The sequence below is a fragment of the Taudactylus pleione genome, unplaced genomic scaffold (genome assembly GCF_031769625.1).
Source record: "Taudactylus pleione unplaced genomic scaffold, aTauple2 ptg000517l, whole genome shotgun sequence".
NCBI classification, from domain to species: domain Eukaryota; kingdom Metazoa; phylum Chordata; class Amphibia; order Anura; family Myobatrachidae; genus Taudactylus; species Taudactylus pleione.
In genome coordinates this window covers 2,732,567-2,747,610 of record NW_028284919.1, presented here as the reverse complement: position 1 = coordinate 2,747,610, position 15,044 = coordinate 2,732,567, and the positions used below count along the sequence as shown (strand labels likewise).

General features: G+C 46.1%; 1 protein-coding gene across 1 annotated transcript in view; it reads right to left on the bottom strand.

Moving 5' to 3' along the window:
• DPP6 (dipeptidyl peptidase like 6) overlaps positions 1-15,044 on the bottom strand; it is a 587,423-nt gene that overhangs the window by 198,586 nt on the left and 373,793 nt on the right. The window lies entirely within an intron of this gene.

The window sequence follows — 15,044 nt, the reverse complement described above, 5'->3', positions numbered from 1 at the left end:
ACTGTGATATTCTCTATATTATATGTATCTCCATTTTCAAATTTGCCCTGGGCTCCAAATACCCTAGTTACACCACTGACATTACCCGCGGGGAGGGTTACGATTAGGGAGTCTAGCAGGGTTATGGTTAGGATTGGGGGGAGGGGGATTAGGTCTAGGCACCGCTAGTGTGGAGGGTTAGGGTTAGGCACCCCCAGGGAGAGATTAGGGTTAGGCCACCCCCCGGAAGGTATTTCAATCCCATTCCAGGACCCAATAGCAGTTACTGTGTTCTCCCTTACAAATCCCACTGCAATGTGTAAAGTGGCATCTGAATCCACAGACCGGAAAGTTATGCTGCCAGGTAAACAGTCTAGACGCTAAATGTAATAGGTTCTGATCTTCAGCCACTGTGGGGATTTATGAAAGTCTCCCCATATTTTTAAAATGACAATCACGCTAAACAAGCTTGGTTTAGCCCAGATGTTCCCAAACATGATCCTCAAGGCACCACAACAGTTCATGTTTTATAGATATCCATGGTTGAGCACAGGTGATTAAATCAATTGACTGTGGTACTAATTAAGTCACCTGTGGACTGTGGTACTAATTAAGTCACCTGTGGTCAAGCATGGATATCCTTATAAACCTGGACCGTTTTGCCGACCATACACGGTGCGATTAAGAAACACCATGATGTGTTGTACAATTTCCCTTGAGAATCTTCCCTTGAAATTCTACCTACGATGTGGTCAAAATGTTGTACGATTGATCGTTACGATCATACGATCCCCATATGCATATGTATCACATTGTACATTATACATGTAGATCGCAATCTTACGGTATTGCCGTAAGATCTACGATCCAGCTCTACGACGGCGGGGACGCGCATCGGCATCGTAAATGGACATAAACAACACACGATGTGCATGATTGATCATTACGATCGATCAAAATCGTACACATCATGCAGAAAAAATGCCCCGTGTATGGGCTGCTTTAGGGTGCCTAGAGGACCGATTTTGGGAACCTGTGGTTTAGCCTTTAAAATGATTGCCACTTTAAAAATACGGAGAGACTCACATAAATTCCTGAAGCAGTTAAAGATTGGAACCTGACAGATGAAGACAGGGGCCTAGAGACAGTCATGTAGATAGGTAAATGCACACGTGTTAGATTTGAATTTTTTTCCCTAGCCCACCACTCACTACACCCACCCCATCTCCTCATGTTTGTGTGTCTTGTCAGTATCCTTTGCCCACTTTCCCCTATGGTTTACTTTATCTAATGTTCTCTCTCTATGGTGTGTCTGTTGCCCATTACCCCTGTGTTTTACTTTTATCACACTCTTTCTCTCTACTCTAATGCGTCGGTGTCTGTTGCCCAGTTTACTCTTTGTTTTATTTATTTCCAGTAGTGTAGCTCAGACTTGCATGAGAATCCCAGAGAGGAGATGCAGATGACCACTTGGTGGCGGGGCCGGGCTCTTTATGTAATCAGGCCCTGTCCCAGTTGTGGCAAATTCAGGGAATCACGGGTCCGTGGGGAGGGGCTAAATGACATTATAAGTAATATTTTACCCCTGTCCCCTCCCTACGGACCCGCAGTTCCCAGTATTATGTCTCCATCCTGTCCAAATCACTAGGAAGTGGGTGGGATATGGGAGATATACCCACTGTTCTAGGGTTCTGGGAGACTACCCAAAATCGTCAGTTTCCCGCACCTTCTGTGAGAGTAGGCAAGCATGGTGTAGCTTATAGAGGGGTCAGTAATGTACTATAGGGTATAGAGGGGTTAGTAATGTAGTGTAGAGTATAGAGGGGTCAGTGATGTAGTGTAGGGTATAGAGTGTTCAGTAGTGTAGTGTAGGGAAGTAATGTAGTGTAGAGTATAGAGGGATCAGTGATGTAGTGTAGGGTATAGAAGGGTCAGTAATGTAGTGTAGAGTATAGAGGGGTCAGTGATGTAGTGTATGGTATAGAGTGTTCAGTAGTGTAGTGTAGGGAAGTAATGTAGTGTAGAGTATAGAGGGATCAGTGATGTAGTGTAGGGTATAGAGGGGTCAGTAATGTAGTGTAGAGTATAGAGGGGTCAGTGATGTAGTGTAGGGTATAGAGTGTTCAGTAGTGTAGTGTAGTGTAGGGAAGTAATGTAGTGTAGAGTACAGAGGGATCAGTGATGTAGTGTAGGGTATAGAGTGTTCAGTAGTGTAGTGTAGGGAAGTAATGTAGTGTAGAGTATAGAGGGATCAGTGATGTAGTGTAGGGTATAGAGGGGTCAGTAATGTAGTGTAGGCAAGTAATATAGTGTAGAGTATAGAGGGATCAGTGATGTAGTGTAGGGTATAGAGGGGTCAGTAATGTACTATAGGGTATAGAGGGGTTAGTAAGGTAGTGTAGAGTATAGAGGGGTCAGTGACATAGTGTAGGGTATAGAGTGTTCAGTAGTGTAGTGTAGGGAAGTAATGTAGTGTAGAGTATAGAGGGATCAGTGATGTAGTGTAGGGGATAGAGGGGTCAGTAATGTAGTGTAGAGTATAGAGGGGTCAGTGATGTAGTGTAGGGTATAGAGTGTTCAGTAGTGTAGTGTAGGGAAGTAATGTAGTGTACAGTATAGAGGGATCAGTGATGTAGTGTAGGGTATAGAGGGATCAGTGATGTAGTGTAGGGTATAGAGGGGTCAGTAATGTAGTGTAGGGAAGTAATGTAGTGTAGAGTATAGAGGGTTCAGTGATGTAGTGTAGGGTATAGAGAGGTCAGTGATGTAGTGTAGAGTATAGAGGGGTCAGTAGTGTAGGGTATAGAGGGGTCAGTAGTGTAGTGTAGAGTATAGATGGTTCATAAATGTAGTGTAGGGTATAGAGGGGTCAGTAATGTAGTGTAGGGTAGGGTATAGAGGGGTCAGTAATGTAGTGTAGGGTATAGAGGGGTCAGTAATGTAGCTTAGGATATAGAGGGGTCAGTAGTGTAGTGTAGGGTATAGAGGGGTCAGTAGTGTAGGGTATAGAGGGGTCAGTAGTGTAGTGTAGAGTATAGATGGGTCATTAATGTAGTGTAGGGTATAGAGGGGTCAGTAATGTAGTGTAGAGTATAGAGGGGTCAGTAGTGTAGTGAAGGGTATAGAGGGGTCAGTGATGTAGTGTAGGGTATAGAGGGGTCAGTTATGTAGTGTAGTGTATAGAGGGGTCAGTAGTGTATGGTATAGAGGGGTCAGTAGTGTAGTGTAGAGTATAGAGGGGTCAATAATGTAGAGTAGGGTATAGAGGGGTCAGTAATGTAGTATAGGATATAGAGGGATCAGTAATGTAGTGTAGGGTATAGAGGGGTCAGTAATGTAGTGTAGTGTATAGAGGGGTCAGTAATGTGGTGTAGGGTATAGAGGGGTCAGTAATGTAGCTTAGGATATAGAGGGGTCAGTAGTGTAGTGTAGGGTATAGAGGGGTCAGTAATGTAGTGTAGAGTATAGAGGGGTCAGTGATGTAGTGTAGGGTATAGAGGGGTCAGTAATGTAGTGTAGGCAAGTAATATAGTGTAGAGTATAGAGGGATCAGTGATGTAGTGTAGGGTATAGAGGGGTCAGTAATGTACTATAGGGTATAGAGGGGTTAGTAATGTAGTGTAGAGTATAGAGGGGTCAGTGACGTAGTGTAGGGTATAGAGTGTTCAGTAGTGTAGGGAAGTAATGTAGTGTAGAGTATAGAGGGATCAGTGATGTAGTGTAGGGGATAGAGGGGTCAGTAATGTAGTGTAGAGTATAGAGGGTTCAGTGATGTAGTGTAGGGTATAGAGAGGTCAGTGATGTAGTGTAGAGTATAGAGGGGTCAGTAGTGTAGGGTATAGAGGGGTCAGTAGTGTAGTGTAGAGTATAGATGGTTCATTAATGTAGTGTAGGGTATAGAGGGGTCAGTAATGTAGTGTAGGGTAGGGTATAGAGGGGTCAGTAATGTAGTGTAGGGTATAGAGGGGTCAGTAATGTAGCTTAGGATATAGAGGAGTCAGTAGTGTAGGGTATAGAGGGGTCAGTAGTGTAGTGTAGAGTATAGATGGGTCATTAATGTAGTGTAGGGTATAGAGGGGTCAGTAATGTAGTGTAGAGTATAGAGGGGTCAGTAGTGTAGTGAAGGGTATAGAGGGGTCAGTGATGTAGTGTAGGGTATAGAGGGGTCAGTTATGTAGTGTAGTGTATAGAGGGGTCAGTAGTGTATGGTATAGAGGGGTCAGTAGTGTAGTGTAGAGTATAGAGGGGTCAATAATGTAGAGTAGGGTATAGAGGGGTCAGTAATGTAGCTTAGGATATAGAGGGGTCAGTAGTGTAGTGTAGGGTATAGAGGGGTCAGTAGTGTAGGGTATAGAGGGGTCAGTAGTGTAGTGTAGAGTATAGATGGGTCATTAATGTAGTGTAGGGTATAGAGGGGTCAGTAATGTAGTGTAGAGTATAGAGGGGTCAGTAGTGTAGTGAAGGGTATAGAGGGGTCAGTGATGTAGTGTAGGGTATAGAGGGGTCAGTTATGTAGTGTAGTGTATAGAGGGGTCAGTAGTGTATGGTATAGAGGGGTCAGTAGTGTAGTGTAGAGTATAGAGGGGTCAATAATGTAGAGTAGGGTATAGAGGGGTCAGTAATGTAGTATAGGATATAGAGGGATCAGTAATGTAGTGTAGGGTATAGAGGGGTCAGTAATGTAGTGTAGTGTATAGAGGGGTCAGTAATGTGGTGTAGGGTATAGAGGGGTCAGTGATATAGTGTAGGGTATAGAGAGGTCAGTAATGTGGTATAGAGAGGTCAGTAATGTAGTGTAGGGTATAGAGGGGTCAGTAATGTAGTGTAGGGTATAGAGGGGTCTGTAATGTAGTGTAGGGTATTGAGGGGTCTGTAATGTAGTTTAGGGTATAAAGGGGTCTGTAATGTTGTGTAGAATATAGAAGGGTCAGTAAAAATACTAATCCCAGGTGCTTAATACACTATTATTGAATTAAGATGCAAAATGCAGGGAAAAGTACACAATCTGGGTAAAATAAGGTCAGAGGTCCGATAAGTGTGACCCGCGCCATGCCAAGCACCATGTAGTTATGCCTAAACTGAGATATGTTAATTCTGTACATCAGGGGAAGGGCTGGTACTAGCATTACCATAAAGTCGCAGGCGTGGCACAAGCTTCTGGGCTTCTGTGTGCAAATGCGGGTGTACAGTATCTGCATGCGAAATGCTACGTTACAGTGTCAGCGGTTGTGACACTAACGTATCATTTTGCATGCAGATACACCCGCAGTGGCATACAGAATATAGGCATGCCGCATATCATTTTAATCAGCAGAAGCTGCTTGTGTGTCCCTTCCACAGTGTGTGAATAAGACACATACGGTATGGCGCGACTAGAATGGCTGTTTAACGTAAGTAAGAAAGTTAGATATATGTGGACACATCTGTATTTTAAGCTTGTTACATATGCCAGTCATACAACCGAGGAAGACGCTAATAACTGAGCCCAGGACCCAGAAGTTACCAGACATTACTACTTCTGGCAACATACATGAGGCAGATGTATAAAATAAAAAACAATAAATTAATTTATGTGTAAACAAAGCAATTTTGTCAAAGGCTATACAGGTCATAACTTCAATAAAATATATTACAAAAAATGAAAAAACATCTAGTCTGTTCTTTAAGGAAGAGAAAATATTTGCATTAAAGCGGCACAACAGCTGCAATGCAAAGCTACCTGTCAATCTTAAAAATAGAAATATGAGAGATTAGAAAGTAGGAAAAAATCAATCTAGATGTTATTTCATGCAGCGTACTGCTCGCCATCCTGCTCAGCCCAGCATTGATACATTTACATGTTTTTTGGCACTATATGAAAAAAAAATCTTACAGCGTCCTCATACATCATTCCCTCAGAAATAAACAGTATAGTGAGAAAATCAATTCATATTATATTTTGTAGAGCTGATGCCCGTCTATATACCTTTTGCGCAGAGGTTTACATATAATGAAACATTTAGAGTGCACCTGTCGCTTACATACAGCCTACAATTCCATTAGGAACCGTTGAAATAAGAAATCACAAACATACGGCATATATAATGTATATAGATGGATCAAGGTGTGAAACCAAGACACTGCACTATGAATTGAACCGCCACTGCTATAATGGGTACACAGCTGTGATGCCAAACTATGCAAATGTAGCAGCCGCCGGGAGATGTAATGAAACACCCACCTGCGGCTTTGCAAATCCAAGCATCTGCGTAATACGTCACAGTATCTACATACAAAGACAGAGCATCTGTCACAGATCATTCCATTGTTGCCGTCGTGAGTAAGCCTATGGTCCTGCATAACGACCGTAGGAGCCATATTTCTTGTGTACGAGGCTGTGTGCTGAGTCCATCCAGGGGCTGTGTGCTGAGTCCATCCAGGGGCTGTGTACTGAGTCCATCCAGGGGCTGTGTACTGAGTCCATCCAGGGGCTGTGTACTGAGTCCATCCAGGGGCTGTGTCCTGAGTCCATCCAGGGGCTGTGTCCTGAGTCCATCCAGGGGCTGTGTCCTGAGTCCATCCAGGGGCTGTGTCCTGAGTCCATCCAGGGGCTGTGTACTGAGTCCATCCAGGGGTGTGCTGAATTCATCCAGGGGTGTGCTGAGTTCATCCAGGGGCTCTACTGAGTTCATCCAGGGGTTGTGCTGTGTCCATCCATACACTCCAGTAGCTACTCCTGTGCTCCACTCCTATGCTGCCGATGCACCTGTTCAGTGTCCATCCTCTCCAGTGCAGCCAATGCTCCTGTCCATTTTTCATCTGCTCCAGTGTTGTCGACGCACCTGTCCAGTGTCCATCCGCTCCAGTGTTGCCGACGCATCTACTAAGACAAAAGAGATTATCCGCACAGACTAAAAATTCGTAATACTAGAATCCGTTCTTCCCCTATATCTAAATCAATTATATTACCTGACAGGTGTTGGGGAGGTGCAACCTGGAATATAATTAACAATACCAAAAAAAAAAGAAAGATATTCCTACAACGGTGCACTCACGAGCAGGATATTGCCGATGCACCTGTCAGGTGTCTCCAGTGCTGCCGACGGCACCTCTGGTATCCATCCGCTCTAGTAATGCCGATGCACCTGTCCAGTGTCCATCCACTCCAGTGCTGCTGACGCACCTGTCCAGTGTCCATCCACTCCAGTGCTGCCGACGCACCTGTCCGGTGTACTTCTGCTCCAGTGCTGCCAACGCGCCTGTCCAGAGTCCATCCGCTCCAATGATGCCGACTCACCTGTCCAGTGTCCATCCACTCCAGTGCTGCCGACGCACCTGTCCGGTGTACTTCTGCTCCAGTGACGTCACTCCCATAATGCAAAGCGGCGGACGGAGGAGCTGGTATCGGCGGCAGGACCAGGAGCACGAGCGGGTGTCAGGTAAGTGTTGTTTTTTTTTTATATTATGTGTGTCTACTGCGGGGGGTCTGGCACTATAAGGAGGAGACAACTACTTGGGGCACTACAAAGGGGGGACTACTACTACTGGGGGCGCTACAAGGGGGGGACTACTACTACTGGGGGCACTACAAGGGGGGGGGAAACTACTACTACTGGGGGCACTACAAGGGGGGGACTACTACTACTGGGGGCACTACAAGGGGGGAACTACTACTACTGGGGGCACTACAAGGGGGGTACTACTACTGGGGGGACTACTACTAGGGGCACTACAATGGAGCTACTACTAGGGGCATTGCATAGGGGGGAGGGGACTACTACTAGGGGCACTACATAGGGGGGAGGGGACTACCACTGGGGGCACTGCATCCCCAGACCACTGCTGGGGGCTCTATATAAAGGGCAATAGTGGGGGTACTGCATAGGGGGAAGACTACAACTGGGGCCACTATTTAAGGGGCACTGCATAAGGGTTACCACTACTGGGGGCACTATATAAGGGGCTTACTACTGGGGGCACAAAGGGCACTGCATAGGGGGGATCACTACTGGGGGCACTACTCGAGGCCTGCATAAGGGTGTCCTCTCCTGAGGGGGGGGCACCGTAGCACGCACGTTCTTTCGGGCACCCTGGCTGCACGCTACCCCTCTGCCAGGGCCACCTGCATGCATTTGCCCCCCAGGCTAAAAGTTGCCAGCCAGCCCCTGCCACGGGGGGATGCAGATCAGAATTGCATGGCAATCCATGCAACTCCGATAGGCATTCCTGGGGTGTAAACTACCAGGGCTAAATTCCGAAAAGCATTGCTTTTGGAGTTTAGTACATAGGAGTCAGATCGTAGTCCGCATTGACAATAATGGGGACTGCGATCTGAAGTGCTAATTAGCACTCTACCAGAGATCTCTGTGAAATTTCTGCTTAATTTTATGTAAAAAGCATCTTAGATAGATAGAACACACACACATACTGTATGTATGTATGTATGTATGTATGTATGTATGTATGTATATATATATATATATATATATATATATATATATATACCCAAACATGTATACATATAAACATGTATATTTCCAAAGGCTCAGATAGTAAAAGGGTTAAACAGTTTCAAGGTTTACAAATATACATTCATTTGATCATTCATATTTATACTACTTACTGTACAACATAGTGATATTAACTCTATGCAGACCACAGCTATGTGGGCATTGTGATCATTATGATAAAGGCAGCATATAATACAGTATTTACTGCCTCACAAGACTTTATTTATTATATAGTGCTGATGTACAGTCCTTGAGGTTACTGGAGCCTGAAATCTAAAAGACATGCAGAATGACAAGTGGCATGAGTAGAGTTTCTTAAATTACTCCATGCATCACAGTACAAGTCAATATTCAAAGCAGGCAGGTGGATATTAAAGTAACACAATCAGCTTTTATGTATGGAAGGTCAACGAAAAATGACACTCCCGGTAACCCTTCTAACGGCTGAGGCATACCTTGTGAGAGCATTATAACATGCAATAACAACAAACCCGTAGTAAAATAAAGACACACAGACATGGATTTGTAGAAAACTTTGCTAGCTATTTATTTAAAATGAAAATATGTTTAAAGTAATAAACGACTGTATCAGCCCAATCCAACAATGCAGAATAGTCACTAACAAACACATGCATTGCAGGCAGATACTGCGCCAGGTGCGTAACAGCAATACCAGCAACTCCAACACAAATAGGTATCCACTCAACCCAGTCTACCATGACATACCCACCTGTTAGGGTGAGGACGCTGCCCCCATCAGAGTGGTCCAGCCAATTAACCAGTTAGTAAAGGTGAGTGCACCCAGAACTACAACAATTAAACAATTGTACACAATTACACCAGGACTGGAGACCAGCCATTCTTTCCTGCACCCCAGGGCCGGCTCCAGGGGTCTGAGCACCCTGTGCCGGCCCAGTACGCTGCGCCCTGCAGCTGGAGAAAAAAAAGAATCAACAGAAAGACGCCAATAAAAGAGCATGATAATACTTCAGTTACAGAGACTTTCCTGAACACCAGTGTGTGTGCGTCACCAGACCTTCACTGCCCACACTCCCCGATGCTCGCCAGAAGGATACCAATTAATTTGTGAACCAAGGGCCTGATTCTGAGATGTACTCTAACCCGATGGTTAGCACACATCTCCGATGGTGAGAGGACTGCGCATGTGCAGGACGTGTACTGTGCAGACACACCCTGCTGCATTTGCATTTTAGATAGACGGAACTGCACAGCCACTTCCTTGCGTCATTTTCCGGAGTCGCAAGTGTCCTTGCATCCTTTGCAGCAGTGCCATCTGCGTCTTTATACTAATGCAGCTACAAATCCCTTCCCCGGTGTACATCCAAATGTGCAAGGACTGAGACACCCATCTGCCAGCGTCTACAGACACTGATTTATCGTTGGTGAGTCTTCAGACACACCATTGGTTGCACCATTGAAACTTGCACCAGCTCTATGCCACGTGCAGCTTCTCTGTCTGAGTATGTCCTCCTATGTTAGTGGCTGTGAGTCTCTGTTCGCAACTGCTTTCAGCAAAATGTCTGTGACACTCCCATAAGACGCAATAGCTCCGTGCATCTTTTTAGCCACCACGTTACCTCCCAGTCACTGTCAGGAACACCCCTTACATTTCTGCTACCTTGCATCAAATTAGTTCTGCGACTCTGTATGAACAAAATCACTGTTTGCGTGAATATCAAAATAGCGTGCGATTCAGGTTCAGGCCATAGGTGAGGACCAATAAGCATGGAGATCCCAGGAAGGATGAAGTATTTTTCTACATTTATTGATGAGCAAGGGATGAACTACCAAGAAAACTCACTTCTATCCAGGGGCGTTTCTAGAGAGGAGGGGGCCCGTGTGCAATCTCCGACATGGGCCCTCTCCTCTCCGCCCGGCGGCTGGCAGCGCACTGAGCTGTGCACGACCAGTGCCGCAGTTATGGACTCTGGGCACACTCTAGTCTATAGTGCATGCACATATCACCGCGACGGCCATTTTCCCTATACTCCACATGCGCAAACGATGTGAAAATGGCCGCAGTGGCCATTTTCCAGTCGTTTTACAGCGCCGGACGCCAGCGGCGACGTGGGACTCTGGAGAGGTAAGTAATATTATGGGTGCAGGGTGTGCAGTGCGGGGCCCCCCTGGACCCAGGGGCCCGTGTTCCCCGCACACCCTGCACCCATTATAGATACGCCCCAGATTCTATCGTTACCATCTTGCTCAAGTAACCACAAAGTTTAGCAGAGTGCTGAAAATACCGGGCCTGCCTCTGAGTCACATGTTGCTGTTTCAATTTCATCTGATGCATACTTGCCGACTATGGTTATCGCCTCTCCAGGAGAAACATGGAGAGGAGATGTAGTTGACAGATTTTGGGGGGGGGCTAGGCTCTCCACATCAAATGCCTCGATTCACAGGTCCACGAGGAGGGGATGAGGCTAAATGACGCGATTTGCATAATTTTAGTCCATTCGGACCCGCGAGTGGGAGATCTACCTACTCTTCGCGGGTGTGAGGGACAGCCCGAAAAATCACGAGCCTCCTGCAAATTTGGGGAGAGTAGGCAAGTATGATCTGATGCATCAATGCAGGTGCACTGCTCTCCAGCCCTCTATTTGTGAAAGACGCCGTCACTAACAGTATCAGCATTTGCACCAGCCCTGGCCTTGGTGGATCCAACTGGATCTAATGGACCTCTGCATACACACAGAATAGGAAGGCAACTCTGTACACACAACAGCAGTAAATTTTTATACGCATGAACGCCCCATTGCCAGCCAGTAACAACCATCCAGCTGCAAGTGGGAAGCGGAAAAGATATATTAACTCATAATTACTCATAAGTATTGTTAGATGCACATACAGCTGGCAACACTAGCGCGGTTTTGCAAAATGTATCGATCTGTCTGCATTTGGAATTGCGTGCAGTTCAGAATAAGGCCCACTATGCGCAGATAAGTGTACTGCATACCCAAGTGGTAAGGCTCAATCCATTTTGTAAAATAAATAACTGTTCCAGACAACAGAACCTTATAACCCTGAACAGAATGTTATATTAGGGAGAAAAGAAATACATATACTCTGTGATTGAGGTAAAGCCATCACGACAGTCTGCTATATCCAAAATTGTTTACCCAACAAGGCTACAGAGAAAAGTCCATACATACAGTGGAAGTGGGAAGCTGAAGCAAAGGAAGGGATTCTAGTAGGTGACAGCAGGATCTAAACGGGCGCACAGTCCTGCACATACAAGGTAATGATTAGCAAAAGCACATTGCTTGACGAGGGCTTTGGCCAAAATTTACTAAGCGGCGGGTTCTAAACCCCGGCGGTTTAGTGGCGATTTGACGGCGGTGTCTAAATGACACCAAAACCGCTGACTCTTAAATTTAGCCCTAAACCTGTTCTATTCTATTCTATTCTAAAATGTGTTTCGACGGTGGTTTTGCAGCAGTTTAGCAGCGGTTTTGGCCTTAGTAAATCTGCAGATAGCAAAACCGCCACCTTTAGAACCTGCTGCCTAGTAAATTTGGCCTTCGTGTCACTCAAATTTTACAAGTGATTCTGCCCGAGCAAATAGCCCACTCAGACACATAAGAAAACTACCAGAGTAACATTGAAATGTAATTAATCGATCCTGCTATCAAAGAGCAATGAGCAGTACCCGATCTACCCTTAGCTAAAAGATCAACATGATGGAACAAAAGTTTCACAGAAAAACATGATGGAACAAAAGTATCCTATATGACATCATCACAGTGCCATCCAGAGCCATGGAAGGAGATGCTAACACTTCTGATCTAAAAAAGCAGACGTGGATAATACTATAGCTGCTGCACCAGATCTGGGAAGTCAGAATGAAGAAGAGACTCGCATGATAAGTCATTGTTCAGTGGTAGTATTCAATTTTACACTATTAAATGTGGTCTGAACTTTTGTTAAGTTGTTAATGAAGTTTGAAAAGAGAAAGATATAGAAGAAGGGTCCTTAAGTACACCTAATATCATGTTTTCGATAGTTCTTTAATCATGCAAAGGAAAGTTTATCTATTTTTCTGGGTCAGTAATTATCCCACCTGTTTCCACAGATAGAGATCCTGAAAACATGCCCTATTGTGGGTACTTGAGGACTGGAGTTGAAATCCACTGGTAGAGAAGACAGAAAACTAGAAACGGACAGTGAGAAGTTTGTTTTGCTGCAGTGTTAGAAGCCGCTTTTAGATTTACTTTTTAATATCCTGAATTTTCTGTAGATAACATGTTTATATGAGCATATATACTGTATATAATACTCGCCTAACCTCCCGGAACATCAAGGAGACTCCTGAATCTCGACTGGGTCTCCTGGATGCCCCCCGAAGAGTGGGAAAGTCTCCCGAGCCCCCACTTCCCATGTGAAGTGGACGGTCCAAGCAGCTTAATGGTGCAATTTGCTTTTAATCGCATTACTGTGGCCGAGCCTCTGCTTTACAATGGTAGTAATTGCTGCATTCAGGGGCGGATTGGGCATTAAATTTTGCGGGGAAAATCCCGGTGGGCCGATTGGTTGTGGGGCCCCGCCCTCGATTCGCGTCAGCCAGCCGGCTCCTGTGTATTTTACACAAGCAGCCCGGCTGCCTATCAGTACTGCCTGGCCGCGCGCGCCTGAGCCTCTCTCGCGAGAAGAGAGGCCAGCAGCCTAGGCAAACCCCAAAAAGTGTACAGTCGGCGTCATCCTGGAGGTGTGAGGTGAAGTGGCGTGGGACCGCGGGTGACAGCGTGGCCGCGGTGAGGGTAAGTTGTGGTGGGGATGGGGGGCTGGTCAGAGCAGTCTGTCAGCCTGATCACATCCTCTCCACTCTCCCCTCCCCTGGCTGTGAAGTGTCATGTTTAAGTTTCATTTCACAGCCTGGGGAGGTGGCAGAGTGGAGAGGAGTGTGGCTGCAGTCTAGGGGGTGATGATCTGTCTGTGGGGGAGGGGGGTCTGCTATACTAGGGCTGGGGGACATGATGATCTGTCTGGGGGAGGGGGGGTCTGCTATACTAAGGGCTGGGGAGATGATGATCTGTCTGGGGATGGGGGTCTGCTACCTTAGGGTTGGGAGAGATGATCTGTCTGGGGGAGGGGAGGGTCTGCTATACTAAGGGCGGGGGAGATGATGATCTGTCTGGGGATGGGGATCTGCTACATTAGGGGTGGGGGAGATGATCTGTCTGGGGGAGGGAAGGTCTGCTATACTAAGGGCGGGGGAAATGATGATCTGTCTGTGGGGAGGGGGGGTATTCTGTGCTAAGGGGAGATGATCTGTCTGTGAGAAAGAAGGGCTCTTCTGTGCTAGGGCTGGAGGACGCCACTGAGGAGATGCAGGATGATGGCGCTCGGGAGACACAGGAGGATGGCACTGTGGATGGATGGTGCCGGAGTGAATTGGGGGTGGCACTGGAGAGGTGCAGGGAGATAGCACTGAAGAAACACACGAGAGGGGATAGGTTGGAGACACACCAAGGCGGTGGTGCTGGAGACACACATATAGGATGGTAGGAACGCTGGTACTATTAGAAGAAAACACTGGGGCACAGTAATCTTCAGTAAGATAACAATTCTAATGAAACCATATTCTGATGCAAATGGTACCAAAGGAGCAAATATATTTTATTAATATAAAATTGTTTGATATGGGAAACCCACATTTATTATCTGGTTGAACCTCTGTTGCATGATAATGACATTGGTTTTATTGGGACACATACAGGCGGCTTCCAGACCATGGGATCTCGTGCATGAATAGCAAATACCAACTCAAGACACTGCCTGTCCTGGGAGGATCAATTTCTTCAGAGGTTCCCCGTTGCAGAGAAATCATATAGGTAAGAAAATACTCATTCACATGCTCGCTGTGCTTAGTCACTGGAGAGAGGGACTGTGGGCATACCCATCAGCTCCTGGAGCGGTAGGCATGGCCCCAGTATGACTATGACTGAAACAGGGGGAGTGGCTTGCGGGCATGGTGTTTCACATTAGGCCACACCCCTTTCCACGAGGCCACACCCACTTTTACAGCGCGCGCATACCGAGGGCCACTTTCACCGTTTTTTCCAGGGCCACTTTCAATTCCCAATCCGCCCCTGGCTGCATTGTATAGCAGGGTACAGGCCATAATGATGCGATCGTGCGATGTGCCACGCCTCCCTGCATCTCCTACCTGGCTTCCCCCTCCTGAAAGGTATAGCCAGAAAGAAGGTATGATACATGAAAAGGAAAAATAAATAACTAAGTATATTATAAGTAGGGTCTATGTGGGTTGGAAAACTGCTGAAATGATTGTGTTGCGTAGTTTACAAAATGATCAGTGCTCAGAAGAGGACGGGGAAACAGTGCAAAAAAATTGTTGCATCCCATGAATCTAAAGGTGGGTGTCCAGCACCCTGCAGACAGTATCGGTGGTATGTTAAAGTGGACATGTACTGCTGTACTGGGCAGCACAGACGGTGTAATGGTTAGTATTACTGCCTCACAGCACTGAGGTCCTAGATTCCCACTGTGGCCCTAATTGTGCGGAGTTAGTATATTCTCCCTGTGCTTGCGTGGGTT